Genomic DNA, 26,214 nt, shown 5'->3' on the forward strand with positions numbered 1-26,214 from the left:
ACCCGTCCTATTAACCTATTAATTTTGTAAAATTTTAATTTTGAAAAATCGACAAAAATCGTAAATTCAACTTTTTGAAAATATATTTTAAGATTTCGGTAGGGGATTAGATTCCTTTTTATTTGAACTATGCCCCGTCCGTTTGCAGCATTTCATGGAGGAAAAACTTAAGCTTTTCGAATAATTTTTCAACTACTATGAAAAGGCGTTTAAAGTCAAAACATGGCGTTTTTTAAATATGTGCATTTAAATTTAAGGGTAGGGGATCAATTTCCTGTCGTTTGAGGTTTTTAATTATTTTAAAAATATTAATTTTGCTAGAAATGTGGGGAAAATACAAAAACATATTTGGAAATATGCCAAATTTGTATTTAACCCATATTTTTCAACTACGTGAGACATATTTGCAATTATGTAATGACGTAACTCTTTACGTAAAACGTACACTATTGTGAAAATATTAAACAAGCATGTGTAGGTTCGAACACATAAGTTATAATCACACAACTAGCTTAATTTAGAAACTCGTCTCGCACGTTGAGAGTTGTGTAGTGTTTGATATAATTAGGCAAAAACATCTTAATGATAGCAAAAACATCTCGAAATCTACGAGTGATCAGTGTGATCAGTTCGAACTTTTACATACAAACAGCCTTTATGCTTTGTAACCATAGTACGGCGCTACACAACACGACCGTAAACGAACCTCTTAACAAGGGCGTAAGAAATACTAAAATTTTATTTAATTGCTTTAAAGCATTTGATATTGTTTTTTTAATTACAATTTATTACAAATTATGAAATATATTACAAATTATGGAATACATATGAATAAAAAAATTTGAAAATATTTTATAGCCATTGATTATTTGCAAAAGTAAACTCAAAATTATACTAATTGTATTTTATTCTTGTAACAATACGTTTTGATTAAAATAACACAAAATTTTTTAAAAGTACTCATAAGTTGTCTCGAAACATTTCGAAACAGATCATACATTATTCCGATTTGTTTTTCACTCTTATTTTTATTGTCTTTGTTTTTATTATATTTGTTTGCTTTTACACATGTATTTTTGTGTGTAGATCAGACGTCGGCGCTAGTATTGTTCTGACAACGAAGATTTTCGGCAAATTACATGTACACAACATGATCGCATACGAACCTCTAAACAAGAGCATCAAAAATACAAATATTTTATTTAGTTGCTTGACAGCATTCAACAAGGCAGGTTGAAGTCGCTTTGTTAAAGAAATTGCAAACACAACTTGAAAAAAACAAAAACAACTTGCAAAAGCAAGAGCATAATTTACAAAAACAACGTACACTCTAAATAATTTTCTAGAATGCATAACAATGAAAGTAAATAAGTTAATCTTGTTTCATACTCTTTTTGTACATTTTAATTAAAAATTTTGTTTCTATGTGAAGAAATTATCATTCTTAAGTACATTGATTACACATTGTCTATAAATATTCGCATTTTACAGTAATGCAATTTAATCTTCAAAATTAAAAATAACCAAATATTTTTTTCAGTGCAATTTCAATGAAAAAATGCCAATAGTGTGTGTGTAGTGGTGATCAACTGCTTTTTAAACTACGGCCGCACTACAGAGGGTACTCATAAAAATAACGAGTGCCTTGTAAGTAATTTTTTACGCACTCGTGCAGATGTCTACTATCTACATCCATAGATTAGAACTAGCTATGTATTAATAAAATATACTTATTCTTCAAATTATAATAAAGCCTAACTTTTTTTAGATCAAAAATTTTATAATAACTTTAAAAAAATTAACATAAATAGGTAGAGCAGTTGAAATCAAATAAAAAGGACATTCCTATTCCATGGCAAGCCTGTGTTAAAATCATATATTTTTTAGTTCATTTTCAAGTGAGTGAAGATAAATATGCCAAGTTAAATATGTAATGACGTAAATAGTTACGTCATTACATATTTGCAAATATGTCTCACGTAGTTGAAAAATATGGGTTAAATACAAATTTGGCATATTTCCAAATATGTTTTTGTATTTTTCCCGCATTTCTAGCAAAATTAATATTTTTAAAATAATTAAAAACCTCAAACGACAGGAAATTGATCCCCTACCCTTAAATTTAAATGCACATATTTAAAAAACGCCATGTTTTGACTTTAAACGCCTTTTCATAGTAGTTGAAAAATTATTCGAAAAGCTTAAGTTTTTCCTCCATGAAATGCTGCAAACGGACGGGGCATAGTTCAAATAAAAGGGAATCGAATCCCCTACCGAAATCTTAAAATATATTTTCAAAAAGTTGAATTTACGATTTTTGTCGATTTTTCAAAATTAAAATTTTACAAAATTAATAGGTTAATAGGACGGGTCATACCTCAAATTGAAGGGAATCGAACCCTCCACTGTAACATTTAAGTACATTTTCAAAAAATAATTTTTTCGATTTTTGTCGATTTTTTCAAAATAAAAATTTTACAAAATTTTAACTTTTGTCGCCACCAAAAGGGTTAATAGGGCGGGTCATACCTCAAATTAAAGGGAATCGATCCCTCTACCGTAACATTTAACTACATTTTCAAAAAGTAGTTAATTCGATTTTTGATGATTTTTTCAAAATTAAAATTTTACAAAATTTTAACTTTCGTCCCCACCAAAAGAGTTAATGGGGCGAGTCATACCTCAAATTAAAGGGAATCGAACCCTCCACCGTAACATTTATGTACATTTGCAAAAAATATTTTTTTCGATTTTTTTCAAAATAAAAATTTTACAAAATTTTAACTTTCGTCCCCACCAAAACGGTTAATGGGGCAGGTCATACCTCAAATTAAAGGAAATCGATACCCCTACTGTTGCCTTCAAATGTTTTTTCAAATAGTAAAATTTTGCTATTAAAAAAATTATTTTCTGTTAGAACATTATTATTAAATTTTTTTTGTATCGAGTTTTTAAAAATTTCCCGTAAAATTTTTAACGGAGTACTAAGCTTTATTCGATATTTTCCCTAATAAAAAAAGACAAAATTTTGGTAAATTTATAGTTATTTTCATTAAAATGAATATTGTTTTATTTTATTATATTATGATTTTTATATTATTTTTATACCCACCATCAAAAAAGATGTGGGTATATTGTTTTTGTCATTCCTTTTGTAAAACATTGAAATATTCGTCTAAGACCCATAAAAGTATATATATTCTGGGTCCTTATTAGATTCTAGGATGGTCCACGAAAATGACTTTATCGCCCATAACTGGCTAAGAGAAGCATCAATAGCAGTGAAATTCGGCACAAACATATTTTATGGGAACATACGTGTCTTCGTAGAATTTTATAAGGATCAGTCCATAATTGACCCTTCCCCCATATAAAGTCCCCTTCAGAAAATGACTTTAGCGCTCATAACTGGGTAAGAGGAGCATCAATAGCGGTAAAATTCGGCACAAATATATTCTATAGGAACATAAATCGCTTCGTAGAATTTTATTAGGATCCTTCCTCCATATAAAGTCCCCTTCAGAAAATTACTTTAATGTTCATATCTACTCTAAGAAGCATATATATAACAATAAAAAGTTTTATAGGAACTAAAATCATTTTCTTAAATGTTTGAGGATGGGTCCATAACTGACCATAACCCCCTAATAAGGTCTGCTTTAGACAAAGACTTTAACGCTCGTTACTGACAAAATTTTACATAAATAAGATTCGTACGAGCTATCTATCAAACTTCATAAGGATCGATCCTTATTGAAAGTGGGCAATATCGGTCCACGTTTTCGTCTCGCCCTCATATCAGGCCCCCTTCAGAAAATAACTTTATCGCTCATAACTTGCTAAGAGATGCATCAATAGCTGTGAAATTCGACACATACATGTTAAATGAGAACTTAAATCTCTTTGTAAGATTTTATATGGATATGGCCATAATTGAACATGCCCCCATATAAATTCCCCTTCAGAAAATGACTTTAAGGCTTATTATTGACTCAAAAATGAGAGTACACCAGTAAAATTCTACATGAACAAGTTTTGTGCTAGCCAAAATATATTTATCAAATGTTATAAGGTCCTTAATTAACCATATCCCCCTTATAAAGTTCCCTTCCGAAAATGACTTCACCCTCCATATTAGATCCCCCTCAAGTAGTGACAGTAACGCTTGTTACTAACTATAACGCTTAAATACGACTACGGCGATGAAATTTCGCATAAACATGTTTGTATGAGCCCTTAACCTATGCCCCTATTAAGATCATCATTAGAAAATTATCTTAAAGCTCATTACTTGCTCAAAAATGCGACATAAACAATATTTGTATGAACAAAAATAGAACGATTTTTGTTCATACAAATATAAAATTTTAGAAGTATCGATACATAATTGACCAATACTTTTTATAAACAAATATCATTCTAAATTTTAGAAGTATCGATCAATAATTCACTTACGAGGGTAGCCATAATCTTTCTACCGACATTGATGAAGATGGATCGATAAATAACCACTTAACTAAAATTACTTTAACTCTCATTAGTTGCTTAAAATTTTTCGAACATAATTTATGTACAAAAATTTATAAAAATCTGTCTATAATTGACCCTTATTTAAGATTTACTACAGAAAATCACTTGTATGGCTCAAAAGTTCTTCCAAATAATGGTAGTTTAAAAGGAACTGAAATTTTTCAACTGAATTTGAATTTCTCCATAAAATTACTTTAAACTTCATGAGTTTATGGTTATAAATATTGGATCAAACAAAATTATTATTTTTAATTCGGAATAGCACGGTCCATGCTTAAGACCTTATTAAAGGCCCTCTTCCACATATTTCCATGATGTTCATATTAATATTGTCATATTATTCAACATATATCGATAATATCAAAGTTTATTAGTATGAATGATTTGATGGTGGGTATATAAGATTCGGCATTACTTGTTTTATGTTTTTTATACGCTTATATACATTCTGCTGATACCAACTTCATAGCGGAACATTTTTTATAAGTATTTTATCGAAACTTTATAAAACATTTATCAACTAAAAGAAAACTCTATTGAAACTGTCACTTAGTGCAGCTCAAGAGTCCAAGGATGTTCATAATAAAGATCATTGTGTACCCCGCTGCTTAAGAGCTAAATAGAGATGAAATAAAACATGTAATCATAATTAAACGATATTGTTTTATTTCAAAAACAAAGCAGCTACAGCTTGAGACATTACCGAACTAATTATTTAATCTACTACTTAAGGTCACCACTAGGCAGCTAGGTGTCTAGTAAGAGTTATGACCCGTCCCATTACCTTTTTCGACGGGAGAGAATCTAAAATTTTTCTAAAAACAGGACTTTATTAAATTTTTTTAAACGTCTTAAAAAATCGAATAATTTAACTTTTTGAAACAATATTTGAATGTCGAATTTTCCACTTTTTGAAAATTTTCTTAAATGTTACGGTAGAGGGATCGAATCCCTTTAATTTGAGGTATGAAAGTTAACATATTGTAACATTTTAAGTTTGTATGACCCGCCCTATTAAATTGGGGACGAAAGTAACAATTTTAATTTTGAAAAAAAGGAAAAAATCGGCAGAGGGTTCGATTCTCTTTAATTTGAAGTATGACTCGCCCCATTAACCCTTTTGGTGGGCACGAAAGTTAAAATTTTAATTTTGAAAAAATCGAAAAAAATATTTTTTGAAAATGTACATAAATGTTACAGTGGAGGGTTCGATTCCCTTTAATTTGAAGTATGACTCGCCCCATTAACCCTTTTTTTGGGCATGGAAGTTAAAATTTTGTAAAATTTTTAATTTGGAAAAATCGAAAAAAATATTTTTTAAAAATGTACATAAATGTTACGGTGAAGGGTTCGATTACCTTTAATTTGAAGTATGACTCGCTCCATTAACCCTTTTGGTGGGCATAAAAGTTAAAATAAAATCGAAAAGAATATTTTTTGAAAATGTACATAAATGTTACGATTCCCTTTAATCTGAGGTATGACTTGCCTTATTAACCCTTTTGGTGGGGACGAAAGTTAAAATTTTGTAAAATTTTTATTTTGAAAAAATCGACAAAAATCGAAAAAAAATATTTTTTGAAAATGTACATAAATGTTACGGTGGAGGGTTCGATTCCCTTTAATCTGAGGTATTACTCGCCTTATTAACCCTTTTGGTGGGACGAAAGTTAAAATTTTGTAAAATTTTTATTTTGAAGAAATCGACAAAAATCCAACTAGCTTCGGAACCGGGGTTACCATACAAAATACAAAGATGCCAGTTCGGTTCCATTTTCGTCGGTCCTTAAAACAAAGGCATATTTATTAAAACATTGACATCTTCTTTTGGTTGGATGGCGCTTCTTGGGTGCTCGTAGTTATACATGTACGCAATAGTCATAAGCCAAAACACCCGCGCAATAGCGATAAGGAGACCAGTAGCCATTGTATTCATTGCACTCTACAAATGAGTTATTATTACACATATTTATTGTGCTTTTCTAAGTTTCTTTATATATTCAATTTTCCTTTACAATTAGGTACTTATTTATGTGGACTTCTTGAAGATTGTGATGGTTATTTAGGTTTCGAAAAAATGGTTTCTTATATTTTATATTCGTAAAAAACGTTTGAACAGTCGATGCGTTTCTATTATTGGGTACCGAACCAAACAAAACCCAACCAAATCGACTCTCATGAGCAATTATATCTCCTATTACCTTTTGTTGGTAATCATCACACATTATCTTCGGATAAAAATCGGCTTCAATCAAAATATCAACTGGTCCAATTGCTGCAAAGCTAGGATCAGCCAATTGCCAATCCAAAGGCCAGGTAAAACCTAAAATATCAATCGTTTCATTAGGCAAATGACCCGTTAATTTTGGCAATTGTAGCGCCCTCAAATTAAGCTTGAAATTTACATTAATACGAGATGTCAAATTAAGATCACATTCCTTCAAAACAGGACCAGGTGTCGCGTCGTTTAGTGCCGAAATGCACGTATTTGCTGATTTTGTCGGCAAATTCAACATATTTTGAAGTTTCTGCGAAACGAAACTTTTTTGCGACCCTGGATCAATAATTGCACTTTACCATAAGATATTAAATTTACGACCGCGGTTCCTAATAAAATCTTTTCTTCCGAAGTAGCAAAATAATTTTGAACGGTAGGCCCATGCACAACCGCTAGACTGGATCATAGATTATCTTTTTGATTATCGCTCTGAGCTTTTCCAGATAGATCGCGGTGCGAAAGCGTTTCAATGTTTCAATTTGCATACCGAGCAACCGTATTTCCATGTACAAGTGTGTAACTTGTGAACATCACTTAAACAAATAATTCAAAGATTAAATTTCTTTACTTCAATAAATCTTTTTAGGGGATTCATTTCCAAAAAATTTTGGACAAAGCCTCAACCAATCTGAACACAAATTACAAGATTTCATTGATGCCTTAGTCTCAAAAGATTTTAATTGTCCACCTGAAGCTCTATTCTTATAAGCACCGTTTCTATTATCGGAGTTAAATCGATTATTTCTAGGTCTATTTACAAAAATGTGACATGAATCAGTAAAAGACAATGTAAGAATTCGCAAATTTATCTAACAAAGATAAACGAAAATAAGATCCTATGAGAAAATAGCTATATCGTGCAAATTCAAGACCGATATGCAATTATTTATGTTTCTTTGCAACCTTTTTATTTCTTTAGCAGACTCAGATTTTACGGGAAAAAGATTAAATAAAGTCTTCAATTGGCTATTTTCCAAAATTATTTTATTTTCATACGCGTCACATAGATTTTTTCATGCGTTGTAGAAACCTTGTTTTGTCAAGGGAGAATCTTTCACAGTTTATAAAACATCCTCACTAGTAAATTGTCTTATTTAAAATAACTTCTTGACTTCCGACAAATCTTCACAATTAATGTAAACGGCCGTAAACATATCGCGAAAAGAGGGCCCAAGTTCTATAATCGCCTGGTGGCAACCTAATATGATGGCCACAATTACGACTCATCATACTAGCTGAAGCTACATTAAAACCAGTTGCACATTGAGTCGAAGAAGGAGCTGTTTTAATTAAAAAAAATTGAGACAATTCATCCATAGAGCAGCCACAGTAATGTAAGCTAACATGCATGCCCGCAATCTTCTTCCGAATCTGTGTTTTCCCAACTTAGTAAAAACGCCTCATAAGCATCTCCAACTTTATCCCAAAAAGGGACGAACTCGAGAAACAAAGCTGCCAGCTTTTAAATTTTTTTTATAAATTGGGATTTTATTTTGTAAATTGTTTTATTTATAATGCCAATAAAAATTAAAGTGACAAGATAAATCGGTAACTCTATGGTTTCAAAAAATTTCAAAATGCTCTATAAATTATTACCAAAATCAGAAAATTTCTGATTTGAAGCTTTTCAAGCTTCAAAACCAAAACGATTCACAAAAATTATCGATTCATAAGAAACGATGATTCAATTTAATTACTTTTCCAAAAAATGCTTGTAACTGAGCAAAGTCAAAATTACTTACCTAGATAAGAATTAAAGATTCCAGAATATTTAAGAACGCTTGGATTTTACGTAAAATCGAAATAAATCTCTTAGCAAAAAGGTTTATTTTACAATAAAACCAAATTAGTTAGAAACTCGATGGTTACTAATAAACTTAACAGTAACAAGTAAGAGTGCTATATTCGGCTGTGCCGAATCTTATATACCCTTCACCACAGTGTATTTTAAACATAATTGATCTTACAGTCTTGTTAATAAAAACATTAAAAAAATTTTAGTCGATTTAAGCCGAATGTTTCGGCGGCGGCTCAAGCAACTAAATATAGTTCGGCGGCGGCTAAGCTCCGACTAGAAGCCGGTCGACTTCGACCTCTGATTCATTGCTGGTAAACATTGACGAGACGTAGATTTTGTTTTTGTTTATCGTAAAAAAAATTGTTTTCAAAAGCACTTGGGAAAAATTTGTGTTAGTTTTAAATTTCAAACTTACATTACTCGCATAAAAATTATTGTACAATAACTCACAATCTACTCTCATATAATTGAAAACGTTTAAATACTTTTTTCTATTCATTAAAAAATATATTTGCAATACAAAAGGGAATATTATTTTATTTTAACAAAAAATGCAAATCATATTTTTTTGCTGTGTATTTTTTGTATGTTTGGATTTCAAACAAAACAAAAAAATACACAGCTGAATAAAACCAAATACATATACACACACACATGTAAATCTTTTTCTATATTCAGTGTTGTTGTTGCTTTTATAACAATTTTTTGATGAAATTTTCAGAGGTTGTCTCGGATTTTTGTTCATATCTCCGTTATTTACCGACCGATTTTGCTGATTTTAAATAGCGATCTTCTCGAAAGCATGTCTAATAGAATTATTGAAGATTCGGATTTCGCCGATATCTGGGGTCCTCTAAAAACTGATTTCAACAGACAGACAGACGGACATGGCTTAATCGACTCCGCTATCTATAAGGATCCAGAATATATATACTTTATAGGGTCGGAAAATTATATTATAGAAATTACAAACGGAATGACAAACTTATATATACCCTTCTCACGAAGGGTATATAATTCCCGAAACCGTAGTTAAATTTATCAAAGACATACGAAAACAATAAAAACTTGATAGGTGCACGAATTGAACAATACAATTTTTAAATTTGTTTAAAATCATAAAATGTAATATTTACTTACACCATTGAAAACTACAGACCATATATCTAGAGATTGCAATGCCCCTCCAACATTCACTCCTAAAAGGCCACGGATACCACGAAGTTATAATAGAAAATATCCAATAAGTTTTCTTTACAAATATGCCTTATTAGATTTTGCTAGAAACCATTTGTGACGAAATATTCCAGAAACCAATACCAAACAATACTAGTTGCACACATTTAATTCTTCTTTTAAATATGTTTTCGATCTATCTGTGCTTCCGTCTGTGAGCACGAGTCACACCATTTGTGACCAAATATTCCAAATATTAGAATTAGCACAATTTCTACCAATCTTAATGATTTTATTGTAATTCAAAACTCATTGGCACAATTCATAAACCCATTGGCTTTTCAAACAATATAATTCAACGCAAACAAATAAATATTTTAAAAAAATATTAAGAAAAACTCACAAAAGTTAAGTACTATGATTTGAAAATTAAATTGTAAACAAAGGAAATGTGCCAATTAAGAGCAAATGTCAAAAACAAAAACCCAGCTGTCAAAAAAGAGCAGAGTCGGTCACTGTGATTATACATACATGTGAGATCGTGTTGCTCTAATAAGCAATGCTGCCACTTAAAAATATGGTTCGTAACTTTGCTAATTTTATCTAATTCCGCAACTAACACACACACCTTAATATATAATTTTGAATCGATTTTAGCAATTGTCAACACCTTTGTAATAATACCAATCAAAATAGTGAATTTTCACTATCAAATTTACACACCTTTCTGGTAATACAGCAATTAATATTAATTAATTATTGAACTGTATAACAAATGTATTACACCGTTGGACAAAAAGAGAAAAAGTTCGTTAGACAAGAACCGGATGATATATGTCTGATGCTATTAATTTAAGGAAAAAATCTGAAAAAATCCTTTCTAAAGGACTTCAAAGTTTTAAAAAGTGCATTTTTCAAAAAATTTTTTATAATACCTTTACTTGTCAAAACGGTGTCAAGCCAACAAAAAGAGTTGGGAAATATTTTGTATTATTTTTATTTTATACTGTTAAGATGAAGATCTGTCAAAAATGTCTTTTAAAATTTTTGTATTTAAAAATCTATTAAAATTTTCAATATTATTATACCCTATCAGTGGTGATAGAGGGTATATATAACTTTGTCATTTTTTACACATTCTGATGTAATTTTCTCGAAAACAATGCAAGATAATTCCATTAAATTTGGCATACTTTCGTTTCTGCGTAAAATCGCCAGAATCGGTCTACAATTTCATATACCTCCCATACAAAAGTACATATTACCAGAAATTTGGTTTTTTGTTAATAACTTCCGTCGTTATGCCGATATCTTCACAAAATTTTTGAAATTAAAATTTTATGACAATAGAATTTATTCACAGGAAAAAATTTTTGGATGGGTCCATAATTCGTCATAGCTCCCATACAAGGTCCCTTCCCGAAAATCACTTTTTCGGGAGTTGACCTTGTATTAAATTAAGATATCGATATAAAATTTTGGTACAAGTATTCCTCTTATATACAGAAATATTACAATGAAAGCCTTTATGGATCGGTCCATAATTGGTCATATCTCCCATACAAGGTCCCCTCCCGAAAATCATTACTAAATTAAGATATCGATATAAAGTTTGGTACATGTATTGCTCTTATATACAGAAATATTACAAAGAAAGATTTTTTTCGATCTGTTCATATTTGGTCATAGCTCCCATACAAGGTCCCCTACCGAAAATCTTTTAAACGCGCATAACTCATTACAAAATTAAGATATCGATATAAAATTTGGTACAAGTATTGCTCTTACATACAGAAATAATAATAATAATAATATTTGGATCGGTCCATAATTTGTCATAGCTCCTATACAAGTTCCCCTTCCGAAAAACACTTAAACACATATAACTCATTACTTAATTAAATTTGGTACAAGTAATGATCATATACACAAAAATATTACTAGGACATTTTTTTCCATCGGTCTATAACTGGTCATAGCTCCCATACAAGGTCCTCTCCCGAAAATAACGAAAACGCACATATAAAGTTTGGCACAAGTGTTGCTCATATATAGAGAAATAATATTGTGAAATGTTTTTCCGGTCGATCCACAATTGATCATAGCTCCCATATAAGGTCGCTTTTAGAAAAACACACATACAAGGTTCCCTTCCGAAAATCAGAAAAAACGCACATAACTCATAACCAAATATTTATATCCATACATTTAGCAAAAATATTGCTCTTATATACATAAATTCACTATAAAATTGTTTTACTACTGGTCCATATTTGGTCATAGCTCTCATACTAGGTCCAGAAAATCACTTAGATTCACAATATTTATTACCAAGTAGAATTCTGAAATTTTGTCTTTATGTACATAATTGGTCATAGCTCCCACACAAAGTCCTCTTACGAAAATCTCTTAAACGCACATTACTTATTACCAAATTAAGCTATTGATATATAATTTGGCAAAAATATTAGTTTTGTATACTTCTATTTCTCCTATACTAGGTCTAGCCTGTTGAACAAAATTATATATGTATTTGTATTTTGAAAATCTCTAAATCTGTCACACACATACATACATGCAAATTACTACATTTATAATGTTCAATAAATCTTGGAATTGTAATAGATTTAACTTTTGGGATTTTTTCTATTAAAGACATGAGAAAACTTATTTCTACAAATATTTGATCAATTAGAAAAGTAATAACATAGAAGTAGCTGGTGGAGGGTATTTAAGATTCGGCACAGCCGAATATAGCACTCTAACTTGTTTTTTTAAATGTTGAAAGATTTTTTATACATCTTTTGATCCTGACAGAATAAACTAGAAGTAACACAATATATTTTACAACTCTATTCGTTAGCTTGACATCAAATTTGGCATTGTTTGATCAGTAGGAGTATTTTAAAACGTTTAAAACTTTAAAGTCCTTTTGAAAGGACGAAGGATCACGAAATGAAAAACTAATAATGTAGATTTTTCCCCTTAAATTTATAGCTGCAGGTTCGTGCCTAATTTTGAGTGTAGGACGGTGTTACAGACGGTATTATCACATAAAATCTTCAATAATACAAGGGTCTTCAAACCGTTTGATTGAAGTTTATTTTCTTGTAATATTTTGTAAGGTTAACAAACAAAATGTTACAGAACAAAGATATACGAAATGGAAAGGTGTCACCTGGATAATCCTGGTTTTTTCAAAAAGGCCGATAATCCACCAAACGATCCGGTTCGAAGGACCAATGTTGAGGTGCCGAATTGCCCTCGGGATGTCCTGGTGGTGGACTCCTTTTTGGCTTCTAAAGAGTTGTCCAAGTACCGTTTACTTTGCGCTGGTAAAAAACAAAAACACCGGATTTGCTATTTAACTACATAAAAAACAACTCTTTCCTTTTATTATATTATTATATAATTTAAACTATTTATTATTTTACCAAAAATTAAAAATTTTATCAAAATTACAAAATACAAAATAGAAAGGGAACTATGTGTATTATATGATGGTCAACAAACGAATAATGTACCGCCAAAAACTATGCAAAGCTTATAGATATGCGAATGCCAAGCATAAGAATAACAGCTAATTGCGTATTCTTTTATATGGTTTTGGCAACGTCACCATCGCAAACCAGGATGGACAGGACTCTGTTCAAACCTGAAACCTGTTTGATTAAAATAATAAATAACTACATACCTTTTAAAGTACTTTAGATTGTACAAAAAATTAATGAGCGGAATGCTGTTTGTTTAGCACAGTTTTTTTCCATAACTTAAGCGCTAAATGTATGATAACAGTCCAAAGAAACAACATCTTACATTGACAACTTGAGGCTTAATAATGTCTATTCCAAAATGATAGCTAATATTTGTCATAATTGATTTTGGAAAATTTTACACTTCAAAACTTTTGCCTCAAAAACTGGTCATTCCTCTTATAGCACAATCGTGGCAAATTATATATTTTTATTGAAATTTCAAAATGTCCTTAAAACTTTCGTAAAGAGTGTCAAAACTTTTTACTTTTCTTCAAAACAACCAATTTGTGAAATTATATAAAAATTTTATATAAAATCATATTTTTCTTAAAAAAAATAGAATTATATAGAAGGAAAGAATATTGGAGGCGGTAATTGAAAAATGAAAACTCATTTTTACACAAGTCATATATCATTTGAAAAAGACATTTTCAAATGAAATAAGACATTGAGCTGAGTTTAAAAAATTAAAAAATTAAAAAATGCGTTATAGAACTTAGTAACAAAATTTTTTTCTTTAATTTTGAGGTAATGATTCGAAACTTCTTACTCATAATTTTAATGTTGAAATTGTTACTCCATATATTGAGAAAAATTTCTATGATTAGATAGTTGTCTAAGTACGTATGATCATCAAATATTCAAAGAATTCTGTACCGTGTTAACTTGTTATAAAATTGACCAAAAAAAATTTTAAGTGCATTTTAATTTTTTTTAAACATGTATTATAACGTTATTATACAACATTATTTTAATATTTACTAACTTTCATAATTATTCCATTATTTAGGACAAAATTTAAATAATATTTTTTGTATTTTTTTATATTTTTTTCGGTGGGTTATGGTACTTTTACATATTCCAAAACTATATTTTCCATGATTCCAATCACTTGTACCAGAAGCGAGTGGTTGATTTATTGCCCTTTTTAATATGTCGGTACCCCTATGCGCAATGTGTAATAATATTTTAAGATTTTTCTTTTTGTTGACACGAGAGGGCGCTAAGGCCAATAAAATTTTCACCCATATTTTTAACAGAATTTTGAATTTAAAAGTTTGTATGAAAAAATTGTCAAAAATCCAGTTTTAAAGTAATTGTTATGAATATTATTTTTTTATTTTAATTGGAAGAAAAAAAATAAATATAGGGTATCATTTTATAAAATGAAACGACAAACGTTCAAAAAAATCTAGTTTTCAAAAATTGTCCAGTATTCTTCATATAAATTTTTTACGTTAACAAAAGTTTGGTTTTTATAAAAAGAGGGGGTTAAATATATTGCTATACTGAAAATTATACTTTTTTTAATACAAATATAGAATTTAACAAAGTTTGATGGAGTAGGAAATTTCTTTTTTTAAAGATTATTGTTGATTTTATTATCTTTTTATTTTCTTTGATATGCAGAAGAACAAAATCAGAATTTCGAACCACAACTTTTGAAATTTTGTTCTTGTTTTTTTTAATAAAATTTTATGTAGCAAAATAACCCCCTCATTTTATAAAACGAAACTTACGTTAACGCATTGTATGAAAAATATTGGGAAATTTTAAAAAATTTTAATTTTTTCCATACTAATTTTTTTGAACGTTTGTCGTTTCGTTTTATAAAATGAGGCCCTAAAGCTAAAGCAATTAAATTTTTTAAAAGTATTTTTCATATTTTTATTCAAACGATTAATCGTCGTTCGGTTAATCGATTAATTTTTGACGATTAATCGTTCGAATAAATGAAAATTGTCAAATTTCATATAACGAATAAACCGAATAATTTCTATCAATTAACCGATTTAGAAAAACTCACTATTTAGCAGTAAAATTACTATAAATTTTCTATAATAAAGAAAATTCATTTGATGATTTTTAAAAAGAAATCATGGAAATAATTATATCGCTAATAACTATATATCTAATAAGTTTTCAGCAACAGTTATAGTTGAACTAGTGTTCAATGGAACGTATGAATTCTAGAACTAGTTGAAAATCTTAAAAACAGTAATGTCTTTATATAGAAAAGCATTTCACATAAACAGTAATAATTTATAGTATTTGATAAAAAACTAAACAAAGAATTGAAGTGAAAGAAGTGAAATTAATACTTTTGTTTATAAACCGTGCAAAAGTTATTTTCAAACATGAATAAATCTATTCGTACAAGAAACTGTGGACCATTAGTATTAACTCGGTGTACTTAGTTTTTCATAATCAGCTCTTATGCTCCTGTAAAAGGACTTTAAAGTTTAAAAGACATCCAATTTCAAAAGATGGAATTCCAAATTTATATTAAAAAGTTGGTGTTAATATTAATTTTAAATGAACCTGAGTTCCTCAGCTTTAAAATAACATAATTTATTTCAAATCATCAAAATCATCAAGAATGAATTGGAAATCTTAAAAAAAATTGTCACAAAAAAAGTAGTTAAATGTTTTTGAGTCGAATATGAAACCTTTTTATACCCTTTAACTTCGTGAGAAGGGTATATATAAGTTTGTCACTCCGTTTTTAATTTCTATAATATAATATAGATAGCTGAATCGATTAAGCCATGTCCGTCTGTCTGTCTGTATGTTTGTTGAAATCAGTTTTTAGAGGACCCCAGCTATCGGCGAGATCCGAATCTTTAATAATTCTATTTAAAATCAGCAAAATCGGTCCATAAATAACGGAGATATGAGCAAAAATCCGAGACAACCTCTGAAAATTTCATCAAAAATTGAGTTTTTTATTCATGCTCAAACAGAAATTGCAAAAAACAAAAATAAAATACACAATCATATGGTAAATTTTGTTATTGTACTCTTGTTTATCAAAACAAGGCAGAGCGTGAGCAGCAGGGCAAGAGTAGTAAGTCGAGAGGAGCACTAGTGTGTTGTTATTGGCTAGAAACATTAAATTAAGTATGTGGAGCCTGGCTTAACTTGGAAACCATGAAAGGGAACTTTTTGGTACTTTTTTTGTTTTTAAAAGGTACTTTTGGAATTTTTTCTAATATTGAACCTAGAAATATGAAATTATGTATGTAGAGTCCGGTTTAAACCAGAACACATAAAATGGGACCTTTTGGTACTTTTTGGTACCTAACCGTTTTGGAATTAGTATTTTTTGATTTTTTGTAATAAAATTCGTACTGACTGTTTTTTAACACATCATTGTTTTTCGTTTTTTTCTATAAGTGAGACAGGTCAATAATATTATTTGTCGAATAAACCGAATAAGACAAAAACTCGAATAATTGAATACTCTACTACCTACCCAGTAAATAAATTTTCCAGACAAATTTAAGTTTGTAAATGCAAAGAAATTAGCAAAAAAATACATAATTTCTTATGTTTATAATTTATTTCAATTATATACGAACACTATTTTCGTATATAATATGTAAGTAGTATGGTTTAATTTTATTAATAATCTATAAGATTCTATTATTTATTTATGCACCTTTAATAAGTCATGAATAGTGGAAGTTTATAATTTTTTATTAAAATTAATAAAATTAAAATGAAAATAGTTTTCGTCAGACATTAATCAGAATAGCCAGCCCATTTTCTTATACTTGATCAGACTTTTGTACGAACTGTCGTACATTTGATCAGATATTTATCCGACTTATCTTATATTTAATCAGACTTTTGTACGAACTGTCGGTCATTTTATCAGACATTTGTAAGACATCAATCAGACTTTCTTATATTTGATAAGACTTTTTTTCGAACTGTCGAAAAAATGTCAGACATGGTATCCGACATTTCACAGTGGGGCATAATCGAAATTTTTTGGAAATAAATCTGGCATTTCTAAACGGTTGATCCGATCGGGATAAAATTTGGCGTGAGCGTAGCCAAGGAGTATACTCTTATAATTTTTTGAATACCGGGCGTAATTTTGGACCAAATTTCTTGTTAGTTAGACAACAAAATTTCCAATAATATACAATATACCAATAATATACCTACATGATCATAAACGAAACAGAACGAAATGATCTGTCGAAAAAATTGAGGTAAAAAATAGTTATAAATTTCTGAAAATTTAAGCATAATAGGATCTTTCAATTATAAGGTTAAGCAAACAAATAGAAAATAGGTAAATATAAGATTTAAATATGTTCTGTCATATTTAATACTAAAAGATGAAATTAAAGGACACAGGTTTAAATGAACTTATTTTTGAATGTAATTGAGATATTGGCTTGAAATTTTTTGTAAAGGGTCGAGAATCTAATATCTAACTAAAAAATGATATTATGGGATAAATATGGACTAAATTGTTGTAGCTATCTGCGACCCTATTAAAATTTTGATATAAATCATAGTTTTAGAAATTAAACAAATATGTAATATATGACAAAATCTTTATTTATGAACAAAACTCAATGAAATTTTCAACGCTTGTTAAATTTATCATTTCAAATAAGAAAATGCGAAAAAATTGAAAAGGTCAAAGTGCATCCCGCAATTCCCAAAAATAGGAATGAAAATCCTAAAAATGGGATTTTTACATTTTTGTCCATAGGGTCCACATTTCTTTCAGAAAACTTAAATGGATGACAATGACTGATGCAACGGTTTTGAAGCAAGATCGTGACAACATATACCTTGCATCTGTTTACCTGCCATTCGATTCTCCGACACTACCACCAACATCGGTGCTGATGAAAGTGGTCGATGAGGCACAAAGGAAAAATAAGAAATTTGTAATAGATTGTTATGCCAACTTAGGTAATAAAGCTACCTTCGTCAGTAAAAACAGAGAAGAAGTATTAGCTATAACTATATGTTCAGAAAAGCTTATAAACGAAATTCAGGATTGCAGAGTTTCGGACGAGCACTCCTTTTCTGACCATCGGTACATAAGATTCAAAATACTACGGCCGCCACCAAAGCCGATAAAGTTTCGGAATAAGTCTAAAACTAATTGCACAATATTCGGTTCTTTATTAAAGAACCGTTTATGTCAGGACACTTTTCAATGTCGAAATAGAGTGGACATAGAAGCCAAAGTAGAAATGCTCACAAGTGCATTGGTTGAATCGTTCGAGGATAGCTGCACTCTGCGAGAGCGGAGATCTGTCCAGGAGAAACTCCGAGTAACCGGGAAGATCCGAAACCTTCGCAAACTATTTAACCGCGCACGCCGTAAAAAGACCGCATAATACTGGGATGAGAGATAGAATAAAAGAAAGTTATTCGTAAAGCCAAACGAGACTTCTGGAAATTTTTTGGTAAACAGGTAGATAGCGTAAATGGCGTATCGAAGATAAAAAAGTTCCTATCCAAAACTCATGTCCAACCGGAATCCATGGTCGATGACACGGACTGGAGGCTGGAGGATATGGAGGATACAATGAAACTCATAATGGGCTCCCATTTCCAACCCTGTATATCGAATAACATAGATGAACCGATAATAAAGGAAGACGAGTCTAACACGGAAATTGTAATTATATCAGATATTGTTAAAGGGGCAATCAAGGCACTCTTACAGATGGAAGTGGGACTAGTTTCCTTACATCTGACTCAAATATTTACTGCATGCTTGAAATTCATATGTACCCCCATTAAATGGCAGGATGCAAGGGTAATATTTATACCTAAGCCAGAGAAAAATAGCTATGGTATAAACCATAGCTTAGACTTATAGGTCTTATGGACGTATAAATCTTACGTCATTCCAACTTAATAGTATGGATAAAAGCAGTATACCCGACAAGGACCTAAAATTTAAGAAGCATGCTTATGTAAAGGGACAATCGGTGGACTCCGCCTTAAACGAAGTTGCCCACTACATAGGTGCATTTACACTGGCGGTATGTATTGGCATCGAAGGCGCCTTTAATAACGTGCACACTGATACTCTTATCCAATCCCTAGACCAGTTTTATATACGTAACTGGATCAATCACATGCTAAGGAATAGATGGATAAGCTGCGAGATGTACGATATAACTATCAGGAAAAAGGTATTTCGCGGTGTACCACGGGTCAATGTTAACCCGGCAAAAACGGAAATCTGTTTTTTCACAAGTTAAGTACTTAAGTGTAATCCTCGACCGAAAATTAAAATGAAGACATAACATAGAGGATAGGATCAACAAATCACATCGGTGCTGAGTGATATGTAGGAGAACTAAGAACTAGGGGTCTTAGTCCTACTATGACACATTGGCTTTATAAAAGTGTAATTAGACCAATTCAAGCTTATGCTTCACTAATCTGGTGGACTGTTTTAGACAAAAAGTGCAATATCAAACTACTACAGGGTGTTCAGTGTACATGATGCTGGGGTATAAGTGGTACCATGTGTACTATTTTAACCAAGGCTCTGGAAACGTTGCTAGATATTCCACCCGTTGAAACATATTTAAGATATGAGGCGGCGCTTACAGACGAACGGCTCTTTACTTTAGGTGAACTGGCCAAAAGCGGTTTAGGATACGTCATCAGTGTATACTGGACACATTGGAAGGTTATACACAATCATCGGAAGTGCCTGATACCAGACACAGAATATGACGGAAACTTTGAAACGCTGATCCCAGATATAACGTCTTGGTCAAGCGGAACATTAGAGCAAATATCAGTGTTACAACTATGTAACACGGATGGCTCTAAATTGGGGGATAAAGGTTGGCTTTGATTCTATATTGAAGATCCAGAAGCAGAAATATACCACCGTTTACCAAATCATGTAATATACATCCTCCCATCAACCTAACCTAAAGGTTTTCTTACGTTCGTAAAATTAGAAATGGGGTTGGTTAAATAATATTTAGTAATATACATACAATTTTTGTATTTATTACAAAAAAATAAGCCGTTTAAAGTCAATAATATAGAATGATTCATTTTTTGATATAAAATGAAATGTTGTAAGTCTCTACATTATTAATTATTTTGGATTAAAGTAAATTTGTTTTATTTTCTTAAAGTTTGAGATTACACCGTGATACAATTTTTCCCCCTTCTTTTTTCCCTTTTAAAGGACTTCAAATTTTAAGAATATACAAATTAAAAAAAATTATTTAAATAGTTCTGCTCGTTAGTTTTTCTTTATATGGATATCAAATGAAAGGGGACAATTTCTAGAAGGAGATAATTTTTTTATTTTTACTTTTCAGGTCGAAAAGTTGTAAAAAAATTTGCTTTGAATTTTCCTTGAGAATTTCCAATACTTATATTTTTCTAAAAAAAAATTATGTGTAGAAACCATGCATATACTTAACCACATGCTTAAATTTCGTTCTCATAGCTTCATAAGTTAAGCCTAAGTTCATTAAAAAAATACTTTTTATCTATACAGCTATTAAGATTACAAAAATATTAGATAGTACTTTTTGGACTTGAACAAGTCCACATACACATGAAACTGGTAATCGTATATAGTAAATCTGCGTTCTCAGTTTTTAATTTTCTGATCCTTTCTTCTTTTAAAAGGACTTCAAAGTTTCAAGGATGTACAAATTTATAAAAAATTAAATTAATATTTTTATAAATGTTTGTGAGTAATTATTGTTACAAGGGGTTACTACGTTCTAAGCAGTTTCCAATGAAATATGTGTACCCAGTAATTTGGTTGAAGCGGAGTAAGCATTCGCGCGATTTGTCTTACTTTTGCCGAAATCAGCCGAACACCATCAGGCTGAAGAATCAAAATAGGAAGAAAATCGTTTTCCATAAATGTGATTCAGTGCAGCCCGCGGTACTACGTTCAACATCCATGTGATGATTTAGAATTACTGAGTATCGGCTCTAGATCAGAACTTTGTTCGGAATTTTTGCCAATAGGAAATATCCTAGCCGATCCATTGCTGCATTTTATAACCCAAGCAGATTTTGATGATCTCGTGCGTAACCCAAATATTTCGAATGAAGTGCTGATGTATTAGGTTCTCGATTACAGCAGTGGAAATTGGTATCTGAAGATTTTCGGGTAACATCAGTCCGTAAGCGTTCAAACGATCAATCATTTGACGCATGTTTCCAAGTGGATGACCAAACTGGCATCACTTACGCAGATGATGTTGAAAAATTTTCGAAATTATTGGCCATTCCTATGACCCAAATGAATGTCGCCTCTTTATAGATGGATCAACGAAGAGTCTCAAAGGTGCCAATTATTTATGGTACAGATTTTAAAGAAAATTATGAAAATATAAGCGTTATTCTAAAATTAATACCTCCCTCATTTTAAAAAACGAAATATTCGTTTACGTAAAACATTTGTATGAAGAATACTGGGAAATTTTTGAAAATTTTAATTTTTTCCATACACATTTTTTTTAACGTTTGTCGTTTTGTTTTATAAAATGAGGCCCTAAATTATGACCGACATTGTTGGATGATTTGTTCTGACCTGAAAATAGTTGCCATTTTAATGGGTTTAAAAAGGGTTTGCCAAACAGTAAAGATATTTATTACACCGACCACAAATGGCATTGAGAATATTTCGCTCGTGCCGTCATCAAAAAATACTTCTACCGCTACACATTTAATTGGGACTTATAAAAATTTTGTTCGTGCACTCGACGTTGACAGTGCAGCTATGGTGCACTTGAAAAAAATTTTCCCAAATTAAGCAAAGCAAATTTTGCCGCCGGTAGATTCGATTGCTAAATACTTATATTATTGTATTACCTTAAGTAATCTTTTATACTTTAAGGTGTTTTTATTGGCCCCAACTAAAAAAATTGTTAAATTGCAACGAATTTCTAAACTTTCTATCATCTATTGAGGAAAATAGTTGGAGGAGTTTAGATACCATAATAGAAAATTTCTTAGGTAATAGAAAATCTGAAATCTACGAAGAAATCATTTGTAATCTCGTTCGTAACTTCGGTGAAATGGGTGTGATTATGTCACTGAAAATACACATCGTAGATAGGCACCTAGATTTTTTCCCCGATAATTTGGCTCATTTTAGTGACGAAAGGGCCCTAGCAATTATTGAAAATAGATTTAAAGGAAAGAGCATTTGTCGCATGCTCGCTTAATGTAGTTGGTCGATATGTCGAAATTCACATACTCCATACAAACGGCAGAGTAAACGTATTCATTTTTTTCTATACCCAGCTAAAAATGATCATATATGGTACCATATATGTTCGAATCCGTAATTTGGCGATATATGAACATATATGACCATATATGTTCATACATATTCATATATTCCCCCTTTCCCCACATATATTTTCCCATATAAAAATAAACACATATGTTTACATTAATGCATATGTACATACATATGTATGTAGATATGCATATACATACAGTATTATTGTCCGACCGAACGTTCGGGTACGAGTTCGGTAAAAATTCGGCCAATGTTCGGTGTTCCGCGAAATTTTGACCGAACACCGAACGCCGAAATTTTTATAAAATGTTTATTTATCATATTTTTACATCATCAAAAAGTTTTTAAAATGATGAAAATTGGTTTACAGAAGTTATCATACATCCTGGTTGTACAATAAATTTCCGATATATGTAGGTACTGAACGCCTTTTTATCTGTTCGTTTTTTCGGCTTATTAAAAAAATTGTTAACCAGAAAGTGATTAAAAAGCTAAGAAAAGTGAAACCATTAATTTGAATTATCTAGTTTCGACTATAAATCTTTGATCTCATTTGTTAAGTACATTGAAATTTTCTAGGTCCTTATTCTCAAACGATCTAGACACGTCTGTCAGTCACAGAGATTGTCAGTCTCTTAAAAGAAAGATAGGACCTAAACTATTGTTGCAGTTCGATTGTTATTCAAAATAGACAAAATCGGTTTAAAGCCAATGTTCGGCGAAGTTTTGACCGAACACCGAATGCCGAAATTTTTATAAGATGTTTATTTATCATATTTTCATATCATCAAAAATTTTTAAAATTATGAAAATTGGTTTACAGAAGTTATCATACATCCTGGCTGTATAAAAAATTTCCGATATACATAGTACTGAACGCCTTTTTAACTGTTCGTTTTTTCGGCTTATTTAAAAAATTGTTAACCAGAAAGTGATTAAAAAGCTAAGAAGAGTGAATTATCTAGTTTCGACTATAAATCTTTGATCTCATTTGTTACATTGAAATTTTCTACATCCTTATTCTCAAATGATCTAGTCACGTCTGTCAGTCACAGAGACTGTCAGTCTTTTAAAAGAAAGATAGGACCTAAACTATTGTTGCAGTTTGATTGTTATTCAAAATAGACAAAATCGGTTTACATTTGGACATGGCCTCCATGTAAGGTTCGTTTCAGAAAATGACTAACGTTCATAACAGGCTTAAAATACTGGTATTTTTATGAAATTATATTTAAATTTTTTAAGAACCAAAATTTCATATAAATTGCAAATTGAAATTTGTGAATTGTGTTAAGTATTGTGAGTATATATTATATATATTGTGAGTTATATTATATATTTTTTATTTTTTTAGAAACTGTAATTTTACTAATTCGATAAAATTTATTTCGATTTCGATACAATTTAACATGACACGTCTGTCAGTCACAGAGATTGTCAGTCTCTTAAAAGAAAGATAGGACCTAATCTATTGTTGCAGTTCGATTGTTATTCAAAATAGACAAAATCGGTTTAAAGCCAATGTTCGATGTTCGGCGAAGTTTTGACCAAACACCGAACGCCGAAATTTTTATAAGATGTTTATTTATCATATTTTTATATCATTAAAAAGTTTTAAAAATTATGAAAATTGGTTTACAGAAGTTATCATACATCCTGGCTGTACAATAAATTTCCGATATACATAGTACTGAACGCCTTTTTAACTGTTCGTTTTTTCGGCTTATTTAAAAAATTGTTAACCAGAAAGTCATTAAAAAGCTAAGAAGAGTGAAACCATTAATTTGAATTATCTAGTTTCGACTATAACTCTTTGATCTCATTTGTTACATTGAAATTTTCTAGGTCCTTATTCTCAAACGATCTAGTCACGTCTGTCAGTCACAGAGACTGTCAGTCTTTTAAAAGAAAGATAGGACCTAAACTATTGTTGCAGTTTGATTGTTATTCAAAATCGGTTTACATTTGGACATGGCCTCCATATAAGGTTCGTTTCAGAAAATGACTAACGTTCATAACAGGCTTAAAATACAGGTATTTTTATGAAATGATATTTAAATTTTTTTAAGAACCAAAATTTCATATAAATCGCAAATTGATATTTGTGAATTGTGTTAAGTATTGTGAGTATATATTATATATATTGTGAGTTATATTATATATTTTTTATTTTTTTAGAAACTGTAATTTTACTAATTCGATAAAATTTATTTTGATTTCGATACAATTTAAAAAAATTTTGATCACCTTGGATCATAAAATGATTATGTATAACAATTAGTGTTTATAAAAAACGGAATTTTGAAGAAACCGGTTTGTCGGTTAAAAGAAAATTGGCCATTCCTAGAAAACCGGTTTGTCGGTTAACCGATAACAAAAAACCGGTTAACCGAAATGTACGAAAATTTGTTAAATATACTTATATTTAGTTGGATGAGAATATTTTGCGAAAAATTATGAATTGCTGAATAAGATATTTTCACTTTTTAGTTTAGCTATGTACAGTAATATATCATAAGAAAGCAGTCTTATGCATATCTGAAGCTGCAAGTGATTAGTTAGGTACATGGAAGTAGTCAGAGGATGGGTAAAATTGACCTTGCAATACATATATGATATTATTTATGTATGTACTAAATATGAGAAAAATAATAACAATATTTGTAAAAAAAATATTTTCTGTAATATATTCCGAATTTGGTCTCAAAACTTCCGTTTTTGAGAGCTTATCGCGAAAAAAAATAATTATGATTTTTGTTACAGTATTTCTGGTCCGAAAAACGACTTAGTGAATTATAACGGGCATATCAACTAAAAAATAATTTAAGAATTTCAGAAATGGACCAAAACTATTGTTCTGTATAACATAACCTAAGTTATGTATTCTTCTGTGAAACCTCAAAATAACGACTCAAATTTTGAAAAACAAAAAATATTATGCCTCCCCAACCGACACAAATTTTAAAATCATTTAAAACCCAACTTTTTATTTGTTTCCTGAAATTGTAAATCTTCATTTAATATACATAAAATATTTTAAACATATCCTAACTTTTTTTAACACAAACGGAAATAATATTTAAAAATTTGTATACAAAATTTTTTAAAATGTGATTTTTTTATAAAAAAAAAAACATAAATTTTTGTACTAAAAATTTCAATTTTTTGAAACCGGTTAACCGAGACATAAAAACTGGAAAACCCGGTTAACCGGAAATCGATGTTGTCTAAAACCGGTTCATAAAAAAACCATAATATGCAATAAAACCGGTTTTTCGGTTAACCGGTTTATAAACACTAATAACAATATCATGATAAATACAAAAATATCATGATGAGATATTTTGATGGTATTTAATCATAATATGATATTTTAAAATTGTTACAATAACGATAATGTGTTTAGACTACAATCATAATTTTAACCACAACCTTGCTTTTTCTCTGTGTGCTTTTATAGAGAATTATATCATTGTCAATAAATGGTTTAAAAACCTAAAATAAAAATAATAAGATATATGCTTTTCACAAAAGTGGTTTGTTATTAGAAATTTATCACTCTCTGGAATTAGGAATAAGCTGATAATTGACCCTCTTCAAAAAA

General features: G+C 30.2%; 1 protein-coding gene across 6 annotated transcripts in view; it reads left to right on the forward strand.

The window, feature by feature from the left end:
• The window catches only part of LOC111686066 (probable dolichyl pyrophosphate Man9GlcNAc2 alpha-1,3-glucosyltransferase), a 363,172-nt gene that overhangs the window by 241,174 nt on the left and 95,784 nt on the right, over window positions 1-26,214 (forward strand). The window lies entirely within an intron of this gene.

The sequence above is a fragment of the Lucilia cuprina genome, chromosome 2 (genome assembly GCF_022045245.1).
Source record: "Lucilia cuprina isolate Lc7/37 chromosome 2, ASM2204524v1, whole genome shotgun sequence".
In the NCBI taxonomy this organism is placed as follows: domain Eukaryota; kingdom Metazoa; phylum Arthropoda; class Insecta; order Diptera; family Calliphoridae; genus Lucilia; species Lucilia cuprina.